This window comes from Mirounga angustirostris, unplaced genomic scaffold (assembly GCF_029215605.1).
Source record: "Mirounga angustirostris isolate CCGP_5_RB_7025 unplaced genomic scaffold, mMirAng1.0.hap1 SCAF_9, whole genome shotgun sequence".
Lineage (NCBI taxonomy): Eukaryota > Metazoa > Chordata > Mammalia > Carnivora > Phocidae > Mirounga > Mirounga angustirostris.
Genome location: NW_026991717.1, coordinates 19,214,905 through 19,229,305, shown reverse-complemented (window position 1 = coordinate 19,229,305; position 14,401 = coordinate 19,214,905). Strand labels below are relative to the sequence as shown.

Genomic DNA, 14,401 nt, shown 5'->3' with positions numbered 1-14,401 from the left:
ATGGTTGGGTCTTGGATGAGGAGGGATCACAGGTGGGGCATGAGCAAAGGTCAGAGTGAACATAGCCACGGGCTCAGCCCAGAGGCTCACTGTATTGGGGTACAGTGAAGAGAAAAAGTGGGATAGGCTAGGTGGGGAATCACATTTTGGAGGGGAGTTTAGGAAATAGGCAGTCCTAGAAGGTTAGGTTAGCATAAAGAAGACATAAATTCCAGAGCAAGGACATAATTTGATAAAGGCTATGTTTTAAGATTACTTGGAAGCAACATGCAGGAGGACAGCTCTACCTCAGGGACCAGAAAGGAAAAGGGAAACAGCCCCCCCAGGATAGGGATCTCAATACCATCCTTAGTTGCCCTGGGATGTTCTCTGGTTACTGTGGGTGCTTTTGTGGTACAAAAGCAACTGATGAGGGACCAAAGAGTGACCGAACCTGTCCAAAGCCATGATCCCGCAGGTGGTCAACACTCTTACCCTCAAGCCTGGGCTGTATTTCCAGTGCCCCATGGAATAACCAGTCTTTTATGAAGCAGGCAGATGAGGGAGTGTCTTGTTCTTGGGAATGAGTCTTAGCTGGCTGACTTCATGAAACTTAGTTTGGCTTTTTAAAAAAAAATCATACCCAAGAATTCACAAGCTGAAGAGAGGTGCCCATTCTTGGGTGTCTCAGGCTAGCCAAGCAGATCTTCTCCTGATTCCTTGTTGGCAGGTGGTGTGTAGGGTATGGGATAGGAGGGAGAACAGAGTAAGAGGGCAAAGATAGATGGTGATCTCCTTGAGGTCAGGGACATCGTCTCCACCTTTGTATGTCATACATCTTGTACATTTATTGAATGAATGATGGCTGAATGGGTAAGGGGCATTTTGTTTCCCATTATCTTGTCACATATAACATGGTATTGACAGCCCAGGCATTTACCGAGACATCCATCTCCCTCTTAACTCCCATTGCTTCTTACCTACCAGTGTAAGTGCTGATGCGGCTCATTCAAGTCTATTCAAAGCACATGGAATATTTACCCTGATGCCCAAAACAATGCTAGATAAAGGGAGCACAGATGTTAAAGCTACCAAGTTCTACCTTCACAGACTGAGGTCACTCATGGGATTAGTTGTTCTGGGGATGAAAAATTCATCCGCCCACTTCTGTCTGCTTCCTGATGTCTCATTGTGCAGTCTTAGCTCCTCTTAAAATCCACGGCTATGCTTCCCTGCATGTAGGATATGAAATAGTAAATGTCTGAGAGTCCATCTCTTCTGTGGTCCCAATCTGTACCTATGCAGAGCATATCAATATACCCACACCACATACACATATGTAGATTTCCCTCTGTCCCCTGTACAGTAGGTCTGTATGAGTGTGTCTATATTGGTTGGGGCAATCGTGCTATATTTTTATTCTTGAGATCCTCAGCTCCTCCAAAAGATATGATGTGCCTGGCACATAGTATGAACCCAATAAATACTTGATGAATGAATTAATGAATAATATGTTCAGAGAGTGGTCAGGGTGCTACTTAGAGACTTTTACTCAAGATTTAATTGGAGAAACTAAGTCTATCTGCATGAAATAAGGTCTCTTACAAAGCAACATAGGAATAAAGTTCATAGATGAAATAAATTAGTAATAGTAATTATAATTATCATCATAGCTAATGTTCACAGAGGGCTTCCTATTTGCCAGGTACTCTCCTAAGTGCTTTTATGTATATTAACTCATTTAACATTTCTACAACTCTGAGGTATTGCTGTTATTTTCCTCATTTTGCATGTGAGAAGCCTGAAGGACCGAGACATTAGGTGACTTGCCTGGAGTCACACAGCTAATAAGCACAAGATCACGTAGTTAGCACAAAGTGGGACAAGGCTTTAGCAACAAAAACTTTCTGGGCGAGGCAAGTAGAGATGTGGCCTGCCCTATCTCCTTCAGCCACACCCGTGGCCAGGGGCCATATGCACAGACCTTCTGGCCATTCCTCAGGGAGGGCTGCAGACAAAGAGGCTGTCGAGAGCCAGCTTACATGACAATGTGTGATCTGGCTGGTAAAGAGCTCCATAGCCTTCCCAGAGGATGTGCCAGATGGATTCTTAAAATGCTTTCCTTCAAGTACTTGGTATGTGACAGACCTAAGTCTTGGAGGGAAAACTCTCCCCCTCTCCCAACAACTCAGAGTAGAACTGGCCATCTTCGTGACACCCAGTACCCACTTGGAAGTTTTGAGAAAGCCCAATGAATTACCTTTGAAAAAAGTAACTATCTGTTGTGGTAGATAGGAAGAGACACAATCCTAAAGTTTGTGACTCCTGAGGATTCAGCAGTGAACAAGGCAGACAAAACCCCCAGCCCCCAGGGTGCTAAATTCTAATTCGGGAGAGAGGTCATAAACAAGTCAATAAGTAAGAAGTCGCATGTGTCAGAGGGTGATGAGCAGCACTCAAGTACCCATGTATGAGAACCATTAGTTCTGGTGATCTGCTCTTCCCTTTTCTTACTTTTTTTCAAATTATCTGCCAGGGAACCTTGTAACACTGGGCCAGGGAGAGTGTGGAACCTGGTGGGTGGGGGAAAGGGAAACTCCATTCAGGTCCCATCGAGCATGCCTGTGTTACTGCACTTGACTTTACTGTGTTTCGTAGACAATGCATTTTTTTTTTACAAATTGAGTTTGTGGCAACCTTGCGCTGGGTTGTCAAGCAAGTCTATCGGTACCATTTTCCCAACAACATTTGCTCACTTTGTGTCTCTGTCACATTTTGGCAATTCTCGCAATATTTCAGACTTTTTTTTTAAGATTTTATTTATTTGTCAGACAGAGAGAGGGTGAGAGCGAGAGCACAAGCAGGGGGAGCTGCAGACAGAGGGAGAAGCAGGCTCCCCACTGAGCAGTGAGCCCCGATGTGGGACTCGATCCCAGGACCCTTGGTTCATGACCTGAGTGGAAGGCAGATGCTTAACCGACTGAGCCACCCAGGCGCCCCTTTCAGACTTTTTCATTCTAATTATATCTGTTACGGTAATCTGTGATCAATGATCTTTGATGTTACTATTGTAATCATAAGACAGTGAACTTGACCAATAAATGTGCATGTTTTGAGTGCTCCCCCAACGGGCTCTCCCTCTCCTTGGGTTTACCTGTTCCCTGGGACACAGTGATATTGAAATTAGGCCAATCAATAACCTACAATGGCCTCTAAGTGTTCAAGTGAAAGGAAGAGCCATGTGTTTCTGACTTTAAATCAAAAGATAAAAATGATTAAGCTTAGTGAGGAAGGCGTGCTGAAAGTCCAGATGGGCTGAAAGCTAGGCCTCTGGTGCCAGTTAGTCAAGCTGTGAAAGCAAAGGAAAAGTTCTTGAAGGAAATTAAAAGTGCCACTCCAATGAACACACGGATGTTAAGAAAGTGAAACAGCCTTATTGCTGATATGGAGTAAGTCTTAGTGGTCTGGATAGAAAATCAAACCAGCCACAACATTTCTTTAAGCCACACCTAATCCAGAGCCAGGCCCTAACTCCCTTCTATTCTGTGAAGGCTGAGGGAGGTAAGGAAGCTGCAGACGGAAAGTTCGAAGCCAGCAGAGGTTGGTTCATGAGGTTTAAGGAGAGAAGCCGTCTCCATAACATTAAAGTGCAAGGTGAGGCAGCAGGTGCTGATGGAGAAGCTGCAGCCAGTTATCCAGAAGATCTAGCTCAGATAATTCATGAAGGTGGCTACCCTCAACAATAGGTTGTCAGTGGAGATGAACCAGCCCACGATTGGAAGAAGATGCCATCTAGGATTTTCAAAGTAGAGAGGAAAAGTCAATGCCTGCTTTCAAAGCTTCAAAAGACAGGCCAACTCTTGTTAGGGGCTAGTGCCGCTGATGACTTTAACTTGAGGTGAATGGGGGAGAGTACTTCCATTTCGAAAATCCTAGGGCCCTCAAGAATGATGCTAACTCTACTCTGCTTATGCTCTATAAAGAGAACAACAAAGCCTGGATGACAACACATCTGTTTACAGACTATTTTAAGTCTGCTGTTGAGACTGCTCTGAAGAAAAGATTCCTTTCAAAATGTTACTGCTTGTTGGGCGCCTGGGTGGCTCAGTTGTTAAGCAACTGCCTTCGGCTCAGGTCATGGTCCCAGGGTCCTGGGATCGAGTCCCATATCGGGCTCTCTCCTCTGCGGGAAGCCTGCTTCTCCCTCTCCCACTCCCCTGCTTGTGTTCCCTCTCTCACTGTGTCTCTCTCTGTCAAATAAATAAATAAAATCTTTAAAAAACAACAACAACAAAATGTTACTGCTTGTTGACACTGCACCTGGTCACCCAAGAGCTCTGATGGAGACGGACAGTGAGATCGTTTTCATGCCTGCTGACACGACCTCCATTCTGCAGCCCATGGATCAAGGAGTGATTTCAACTTTCAAGTCTTATTACTTAAGAAACACATTTCATAAGGCTCTAGCTGCCACGGGTAGTGACTCCTCTGCTGGACCTAGGCAAAGTAAACTGAAAACCTTCCAGAAAGGATTCATCATTGTATATGGCACTAAGGACATTTGTGACTCGCAGGAAGAGGTCAAAGTATCAAGAGCAGGAGTTTGGAACAAGTTGATTCCAACCCTCACGGATGACTTCGAGGAGTTCAAGACCTCAGTGGAGTACATAACTAGAGATGTCGTGGAAACAGCAGAACTAGAATGAGAAGTGGGGCCTGAAGATGGGACCGACCTGCTGCCATCTCATGACCAAACGTAAATGAATGAAGAGTTGCTTCTTAGGGATGAGCAAAGAAAGTGGTTTCTTGAGATGGGATCTACTCCTGGTGAACATGCTGTGAAGACCGTTGAAATGACAGCCAAGGAGTTAGAACGTGACATAAACTTAGTTGATAAAGCAGCTGCAGGGTGTGAGAGGACCGACTCCAATTTCGAAAGTTCTACTGTGGGTAAAATGCTATCAAGCAGCATCACATGCTACAGAGAAATGGTTCGTGAAAGGAAGAGGCAATCGATGTGGCAAACTTCACTGCTGTCTTATTTTAAGAAATCGCCACAGCCACCCCAACCTTCACAACACCGCCCTGATAAGTGGGCAGCTGTCAGCATCGAGGCAAGACCCTCCACCAGCAAAAAGATTAGGACTGGTTGAAAGCTCCCATGATGGTTAGCATATTTTTAGCAATAAAGTATTTTTAAATAAAGGTATATACACATTTTTTAGATACAATGCTATTGCACATTTAATATACTACAGTATAGTGTAAAGATAACTTTTATATGCACTGGGAAGCCAAAAAATTCCTTGCCTAGCTTTATTGAGATGTTCATTTTTTTGCAGTAGTCCAGAACCAAACCTGCAATATTTCTGAGGTGTGTCTGTAATCTATAATCCACTGTGGGGATTCAGGCAAGTCATGTGGGGAGATTTTTATGTCAAGAAGATGTAGTCTTTAGATTCCCAGCATTTGTGAAGACATTAGATCGTTTCGTTATATCCCATAGGAGTTTCTCCACATACCTATTTATTTTTTTATTTTTATTTTTTTTAAGATTTTATTTATTTGCAAGAGAGAGAAGGAGAGACAGAGAGCATGAGAGGGAGGAGGGTCAGAGGGAGAAGCAGACTCCCCGCCGAGCAGGGAGCCCGATGCGGGACTCGATCCCGGGACTCCAGGATCATGACCTGAGCCGAAGGCAGTCGCCCAACCAACTGAGCCACCCAGGCGCCCTCCACATACCTATTTAAAGAATACACAGTTTGGTAGCATTTTGACTTAACATTTCCATCTATGAGAAAACCTTTGTATTTGGAAAGTCTGTGGAAATGATAAGATGAAACATTTTCAGAAAACAGAGATTTTGTTCATAGAAGCCCCCCAAATTGGACTGGTTAGGTTAAGATCAATATGGCCCAAAGTGTATTCATTAAGTTTCTCGGAAGGGATTCTCTCCTTGGAGGTAAAAGCAGGTCAATTCCATCAAATTTAGATTTTCTTCTCTAGAATGTTAGCTTAAGGTTTGCAACATAACATGCCATTTAGAATATCAGAAGTTGTCCCACTTCCCTTTCCTCTGTGTCTACACCCCATCCATGCACCTTCTGTTCCTGGCTAGCAGAGCTCTGGACACGGTTTCTAGTTCTGAGCTTCCTGCTGCAGCCCCAAGGCCATTTTCCCATGTCCTGCTTGCACTGTTTTTCTCTTGTCAGTTCCTAAGTGGCCCTCCAGAGTCCTGACTGGGTTTGCAAAGGTCCTCACTGCTCTTCTCCCTCTCTCCTGTTTTATTCTTAGAAATATACTCAGTAGGTTATTTTCCACCTTACTCACTTTAGTAATTAACAAGCTTGCTCTTTTGTATAAAAACCCATGGGTTTTAGGGTGCCTGGGTGGCTCAGTTGGTTAAGCGACTGCCTTCGGCTCAGGTCATGATCCTGGAGTCCTGGGATCGAGTCCCACATCGGGCTCCCTGCTCGGCAGGGAGTCTGCTTCTCCCTCTGACCCTCCTCCCTCTCATGCTCTCTGTCTCTCATTCTCTCTCTCGCAAATAAATAAAATCTTAAAAAACAAAACAAAACAAAACAAAAAACCCATGGGTTTTATAATGTAGCCCCTCTGCTCCCCACAAAACTTGTCCACTAATATCAGGCTTAACTGCCTACCTTTAATTGTCAGAGGTGTAATGTTCACTTTTAAAAATGCATTGAACCATTAAGATTTAATAAACAACTTAACCTCTATTAATGAGGATCTAAAATATACAACAGATTTAATACCTTAACTCGCTTCTAAACCTTTCTCATAAAATGAGACAGTTAAGTATTACCTAGAAGAAATGACCCCCACACAAGCCTCTTGCTCTATCATGCTTCCCAGGGTTCTCTCCCCTCTGTTAGCAGTGACCTGATAAATTTATCATGAGATGCAAGTGAGAGAGAGAAAAGGAAAAAGGCATTACCATAGGAGTCTTCGAAAGAACCATATTTGTATTTATTTGTCCTCCGCACAGGGGTTATGGGCAGACACACTGGGCTGACGTGTGGGCACACAGCTCCCCCAGGTCACAACTCACAAACTGTCAGAATTCCTCACTTCAATCTCTCCAGCTACTGCACCCCGTTGCATAGATTGTGCAACAGGTTAATTTTTGTCTCTGTCCCTGAAGGAAGAAAGGACTACACCTTGACAGTGACTCACTGCAGCCTACGATAATGGAATTCTTTTGATTATGGAGGAGGTATTGAGCTATGTAGGTTGCAAACAGGAACCGGGCTGTCTCCCATGCTAAGGAATCTTACAAGGAAAAGGTGACTGGTAGAACTTTATCAGCAGGGAAGGTAGACACGAGAGAAACAGTTTTAATTAGGAAGGCAAGTCGGGCGGCAACTGGGGAAGGATGGACCAAGAAAGGGATAGTGTGGGGTCAGGAAGACCAGGCAACCCTACATAGTCGAGTGGCACGATGTGACACGGATTCGAACCACAACCTGCCCCACTTAGTGCCCACTCTGCTGGAAGTTCAGCCCTCCTGCCAGATGAGCTTTAAAATTTCTGAACCCTGGGATGCCTGGGTGGCTCAGTCGGTTAAGTGTCTGCCTTCAGCTCAGGTCATGATCCCGGGGTCCTGGGATTGAGCTCCGCGTCAGGCTCCCTGCTCAGCGGGGAGCCTGCTTCTCCCTCTGCCTGCCGCTCCCCCTGCTTGTGCTCTCTCTCTCTCTGACAAGTAAATAAAATCTTTAAAATAAAATAAAATAAAATTTCCGAACCCCTTCATGGCGAAAAGAAAGTCTGGGAAGAGAAAAACAGGCCAGGAAGAAAGTGAACGAGCATGCAGTGAATGGGCCTTGACCAGTCCCCCTTCTTTGAACTGAATTCAATTAGTGAAACTCGAGAACCCGGGGAGTCCGAGACTGGCCTTTCCCCTTCTCCGCCTCTAGTCAATTTTTAATTTGCTGTCATCGATTAGCTGACAGGAGAAGAAAGCTGTGTCTCAGCAGCTGAAGTCGGCTGATGGGAAGGGCCTTGAATCAGGGCCTCCGGAGTGGGCGGTGCAGCCTGAACTACCTGGGAGGCGAGCTTTGGCTCCGAGGGGTACAAGAGCCAACTTGCCGAAGCTTCCTTGCTCGTCAAGGCACCTTTAAACAACCGCAGCTGTTTCATCTGCAGGCAGGAGAAAGTGAAAACGGCCCCCAAAGTTCTCCCGGCTCAAATAAACACCGTAAATGTAGGCAAACTTGCCTTTGAAATTGAAATGCCTCGAGCAGACAGACGGACAGCTGTTGGTTGTCCTGCTACTAACAGGTTTGTCCCTCATTGTCTGTGATGACTGCTCTTTGAGGCTGACAGAAATAAACACAGAGAGAATTACCTCTGACTATTCCAAAGGGAGAAGGTGGCCAGACTTTTATTTGGGGGGCATTAGATGGGGCAAAAAGCAGGGAAATTTTGTTTCTCCCCAGTGTTGCCAGGAGACACGCAGAGGGGTGGCCTTTCCGTGGACTGATGCTCCTTAGTCGATGCGTTTTCAGGGCGTGCTGGTGGTGGTTGTGGTGGGATTTAGTGGGCACAAAGCCCCGCCACTACTCACAGGCTTCTAGAGAGTGCCACAGCTGTAGACCAGCTCGGGTAATAGTGTGGGCTTGGCAGCCTGCTTCAGGTTTCTCTCCGCCACGTACGCCCCTTCCCTTCGGGGGTGTACAGCAAGACCACCTTGTTCAGTAGTTGACTCATGACCGTGTGCAGCAAACCCAACAAGGATGAGGCAACTAATGCATTTCTAATCCCGTGTCTGACTGAATTCCAGTTTTCTCCTCTCCCAAGTGGTGAAACAGGAAGCAACATTCCATCAGGAAGAACCAGAAGGTGCCATCCAGTAGCTTTGCCTCACGTCACGGATCGCCCTCAGTCAGAAATCTAGACGTGCAACTTTAGAGGGTGGGTCTCTGAAAGAATTTCAGAGCTTACACAGAGATGAGGTGTGTTGCTCTCTGATGAGAACGAGGCTGCCTGGAACGCTGCAAATCTGGCCCTGACTGCTCTTCACAGGCAAGGGGCATCTTTTGCGGACTGAAGTTTCTGGAAGGTAGGCACCATTTCGCTGATGTTGCTACCATTTGAGAACTCTCAAACCACGTTGGCCTCGACTCTCTCTGTGTGTGTGTGTGTGTGTGTGTGAGAGAGAGAGAGAGAGAGAGAGAGATGTTCAAAACGCTCATTTTTGGCCCGCTGTTCAGGGAGAGATACAGAAAAGAGAGATGTGAAGCCCATTGCTTGATGAGTTTGACTTCAGAAGCATTCAGTCGGGGAGAGCAAATGTTGAAGGCAAACCTCTCCTCTGACCTGTAGCACTTGCTCTTTGGCGAGTTGAAACGGATTCATCGTAGGGCTAGGAAGGATTGTTCAGCCTGTGCAGTCGCAGGAGGCTGAGCCCTCAGTGGGCACAGCCTGGCTTAGGAGGAACGAGGAATGAAAAGGGTGACCTCAGACCTCCGGGTGGCATGGCCAAGGCCATTTCAGACCATGTCAGAATGTCTTAAATGTGGAACAAGGCAGGACTTGCTCGCCTGACAGTGGCAGACTTTTCTAAGCTGGCTCTGTCTTGAGGGAGACAGTCTCCATGCTATGTCCAGAAGACATTAGCTATTAGTTCTACAACTGCCGGCCTTGGGGAGAGAAACATAATAAAGCTTTCCTTTTTTATAACCAGTGTACATGTTTAGCCAGGATGTTCTTTTAGGCAAGTTTATTTCCTGAAAAGCCTTACACATGGGACAAGGGAAGGAAACTTTGGGGACTCACCAGAGGATGCATATTCATTTATTCATTAATCCATACTATTCAAGTGCCTTCTGTACCACGAATGAGGGTTCTGACTTTATTTTTTTTATTATGTTATGAGGGTTCTGACTTTAAACAGCACCTTTTCATGCCTCTTCCCCTACAAGCCCCCCCCTTTTTAAGGGGTTTCCAATTAAATTTAATCAGTAGAATTTGCTGGACAAAGGAGCAAATTCTTTAAGAGGAAAATAGGTAATAATTGTATTGTCTGCCCTTTAAAAATGTTTCTGCCTTTTCTAAAAGCAATCAAATTAATTGACATAAGTTTGACGATAACTCTGAGTTGGTAATAATCTACATTATTCTGGGTTAGTAATAATCTACATTTATTGAGTCCTCGCTGTGCATAAATGCATTTCCTATTTAATTCAGTGAGATAGAACTTGTGTTATGCAGTTTTCAGATGAGGACATTTGGGCTTGGTGAGAGGTATAGCATAGCGGGGAAGTGAGAAAGCCCAGATTCTGTTGCTTCTCTGTACACAGAAATATGTGATTGGAGCCTTCTCTATTCAGCCCTTCAGAGTCCTTGTCATGTGGAGAGGGTTCTGAACCCATGATAATATGTAAATATGCTAACACAGTATCTTATAGCAAAAGACCAAAGGTCAGTCTATAATTTGCTTCTACTGGGGTGAAGACGTGGTGTGGTGGACGGAACATGGGCTAGAAAGGCAGACAGATCTAAATTTGAATCCCTGCTTTCTGCTTACTACGTGTGTGACCTTGGCAAGACAGTGAAATTCCTCAAACCTCAGTTTCCTTATTTATAAGCTAATTATTATAATGTCCATCCCGCAGGGTTACTTGTTATAAGGAATAGAAAGACAAGGTATGCAAAGTGCCTTCTGCATGATTGACAAATGGTAGGCTTTCGATATATAGTATTCATTTCTCCAATTATTTGTGGGTGCTTTCGGAGTACAAGATCCTCTTCTGGGTTCAGGGGTAACAGCAGTGAACAAGGGAGACAAGACTCTGCCCTCACGGGGCTGACTGGTGCTGGTTTGGTCTAGCACCGTGTCACTGACTTTCTTTGAAAATCAGGTTGTGATTACTGAGATCCTCTGGTGGAGCTGATCTGGCTTTGACACAGCCTCTGAAGCAGAGCAGTAAACATCCTATGTTAGGGGTCCCCCAAAGCATAGTAGAATCAGGCAAAAAACAAGGACATCAGATACCTCTTTTGCAAGGGTCAGTTTGTTGTGCTAATCATTGCACAGTTATAGGAAAGATATGCTTTTATGCGTGCCTTCACATGCACACACACACACACACACACACAGTTCATTTGAGTTTTCTTAGGTTCTCAAGGCACTGCCGGCAGGCTGTGCATGGGAGGAGGGTCTGGCTCCAAAGTCTCATAAAGCACAGAGTGTAGTGTGGCAACCATTCATTTACCTTGGGCTCCAGGCCATCTCTACAACAGCCTGGGGCTTTCCAAGGCCTCCCCAATGTGAATTTAGGCATGTAGTCCAAAGATTGAACTGGAGATAATACACCTTTATAAAGATGGATTTGGACAAGAGCGATTGACTTATTTACTGGCTAAAGGCCTATAATCAAGTTCATCAAATGGGCTAGTTGGCATCAAGAATGGTGTTTTGGTAATCTGTCCCTAATTTTGAATCCCGATGATCTGCAGATTATGGCAAAGAGATTAGAGGAACACAGAGGAGCTCCCTTTGGAATCAAATGCAGGTCTCCCTTCTCTTAGAAACACCTGCACACCCAGAGCACCAACCTTATTGGTCCTCCATGGCCCAAGTTTGTTGTTTGATTTATTTGGTGGACGCAGAATGATTGAAGACATCTTTGGGACACCCTAGACAGACCAGACAATTGGCACTATGAAAGAAGTCTTTCTGAAGTAACAAAACTTATTTTCCTAAGCCCTATGCAACAATCAATCTCATCATTTTATGGTCCTACTATATATATATTGCCTTAAAATTGCATCTTGTGGAGGGTTTTTTAAATGATGAAAACATAAACCAAGCTAAAAACCTAATTAAAATAAATTAGGGCTTAGGTATAAAACCCTCAAATAGCAAGTGAATGGGGATATTAAGAATCTTTGACCTTGTATAACACTTTAACAGCCAAAATTCTCCACAGGACTTTCTGCTGATGGTAGACAGATGTTTGATTGTCATTAAACTTGAGCAATCACTGTGTTTTTAAAATAGTTATTCCCAAATTTCATTATTATCATAACTTAAAGTCTGAGAAAGCACACTAATTTGGCTTGGGTGACCTTGAAACAAATTTCACCCGTCCTAAGTACGAGAATTTAAAATTTCGCAGGTTGTGAGCGTCCAGATTCCCCTCAAATGTAAAGTTAAAGGGGTTTGGTTCATTTTAGTAACCATTTCTTCTTTCTTTCTTTCTACCTGGTCACTAGAGAGTTTGTGGAGGGCGTTCATGCTGCATTCTTTTTTTTTTTTTTTTTTTGATTTTGATAGTGTTTTTATTTCTTTGGCTTATTGAAGACTCCAGATGTGGAGCCTTAGCACCACCAGAGTGTTGCTTTATAGTGAGTAACACTGGGATTCAAATAGATGTGTATTGGGGCTTCTAAAATGGCCCTCTTGAGGCTAAGGGATTCATTTTTATTTTTTATTTATTTTTATTTTTTATTGTTATGTTAATCCCCATACATTACATCATTAGTTTTAGATGTAGTGTTCCATGATTCCTTGTTTGTGCATCATGTTGCATTCTTAAGGAGAGTAACTGAGCAGATCAGAGGCCTAATACATAGTTGGTGTTTGGTTTACGAGGTTTCAATTTAATGGAAAGTTTCCTTTTTATTGATCTCCAAATTATATCTTCAGGAAAGCAGGAAATGGAGATATTTAATGAAAGTATCCCAATCTCTCTGTTTAGGATTGATACACACACACCCCACCCAGTCTCTCTCTCTCTCTCTCACACACACATACACACTTCCATGTGCTGGTGCACATTATAAAAACAAACCCAAAAGATACATATATATTATGTGTGTGCAACCAACTTTATTTCTTCTCCTGTCATAGATGGCTCTGTCTTCTTCCATCTTGGAGCTGTGTCTTCTGAAACATGTGACATGTGGTCACTAGGACTGGAGAAAGGAGAAATGAAAACAGGTCTCCAGCTTTTTAATTTTTTTTAAATTGAGGTATAACTGATGTAGAACACGATATGAGTTTCAGGTGTACAACATAATAAGTCAGTATTTGTATATATTGTGAAATGACCACCAAATACATCTCTCCTTTCTCTCTTAATGGGAAAACTGTAAAATTTACAGCTAAGGCATGTATTTAGGTTGATTGAAGAGAGAAAATGTTACATTAAGGGGCTCAAAATAATTTTCATTTACTGTATCCATGTTCTAAAAGAAGGGAAAATCATATGCCACAATCCATTTTTCTCCATAGAGTTCTTGTATGCAAGAACAAAGTCTATTTCTGTTATTTTGATTCCTTTGCCAGATATTTTAGTGGAGAGTCAATAAATAGTTGTTGATTAGATTGATCTTGACACAGGCTGAACAATTAAATAATCATTTCAAGATTCAGGCAAATGTTCTGAGAGCATTTTCTTCAATAACGAAGGTTACTTAACATCATTTAATAACTAAATTGGCTTTAATTTCTTCCCCTCAAATTTCGTTTTCTTATTTGACATCCAATTAAAACTTGAAAAACATAAAATCCGCTGATGCTGAACAAATTTCAAATTGTTCAGATTAGCAATTTTTGTTTGCAAGGTTCACATCAAGAACTCATTATCATATTCCACTTTGGGTCAAAGTCACAGGCTTTATAATGAGCTCCTCCTGTTCCATCAGCCATAACTGGCTTTCCCTGACTTGTTTCAAATGGAGATCTGTTTTGTGTGGAGGTCTGGTCTATCACCACCAAACTTCAGAGCATTTCTAGATGATGACTATCAAATAATATGCAAGTTGGATTTTCCCAAGTAACTACTTCACAGATGACACTATTGTAGTGGATTTCAAACTGTTTTTTTAGACCATCACTGATGGTAAGAAATACTTTTTAGACCTCAATTTAGAAACACACACACACACTAACTGAAATAAAGTTTTCATAAAACATTACTTGGTACATATTGATGTTTTCTCTTCTATTCCATTCCCCTCCACTCTATAAAATTTCTAGTCATAGCTACTGATAAATTTTGTGACCTCTTGGTAGTGGTTCTCAATACGGGCTGAGTGTAAGAATTAACTAGGGAACTAAAAAAAAAATACTAAATGCCAAAGGCATGGTTGACCGATGAAATGGATTAGAGATTCTAGAAATCAGCTTCCACATATTTGGACCCTTGATTTATGATAACATTGATATTATGCAGAAGGGACAGTCATTTGAATATACAGATGGAAAAAAAACCCTGAATCTTGATTCTAACCTCAAAATTTATACACACTGAGGTGCCTGGGTGGCTTAGTTGGTTAAGCATCTGACTCTTGGTTTTGGCTCCGGTCATGATCTCAAGGGTGATGAGATCGAGTCCTGCGTGGGGCTCCGTGCTCAGCGGGGAGTCTTCTTGAGATTCTCTCCCTTTCCGTC

At 43.2% G+C, this 14,401-nt stretch overlaps 1 protein-coding gene across 1 annotated transcript in view; it reads left to right on the top strand.

The window, feature by feature from the left end:
- Positions 1–8,445: 8,445 nt before the first annotated feature.
- Positions 8,446–14,401, top strand: part of CERS3 (ceramide synthase 3) — a 104,575-nt gene continuing 98,619 nt past the window's right edge. Inside the window, exon 1 of the mRNA XM_045899519.3 lies at positions 8,446–9,061. The gene's annotated coding sequence lies outside the window, so the exon portion shown is untranslated. The remainder of the gene's footprint in view (positions 9,062–14,401) is intronic.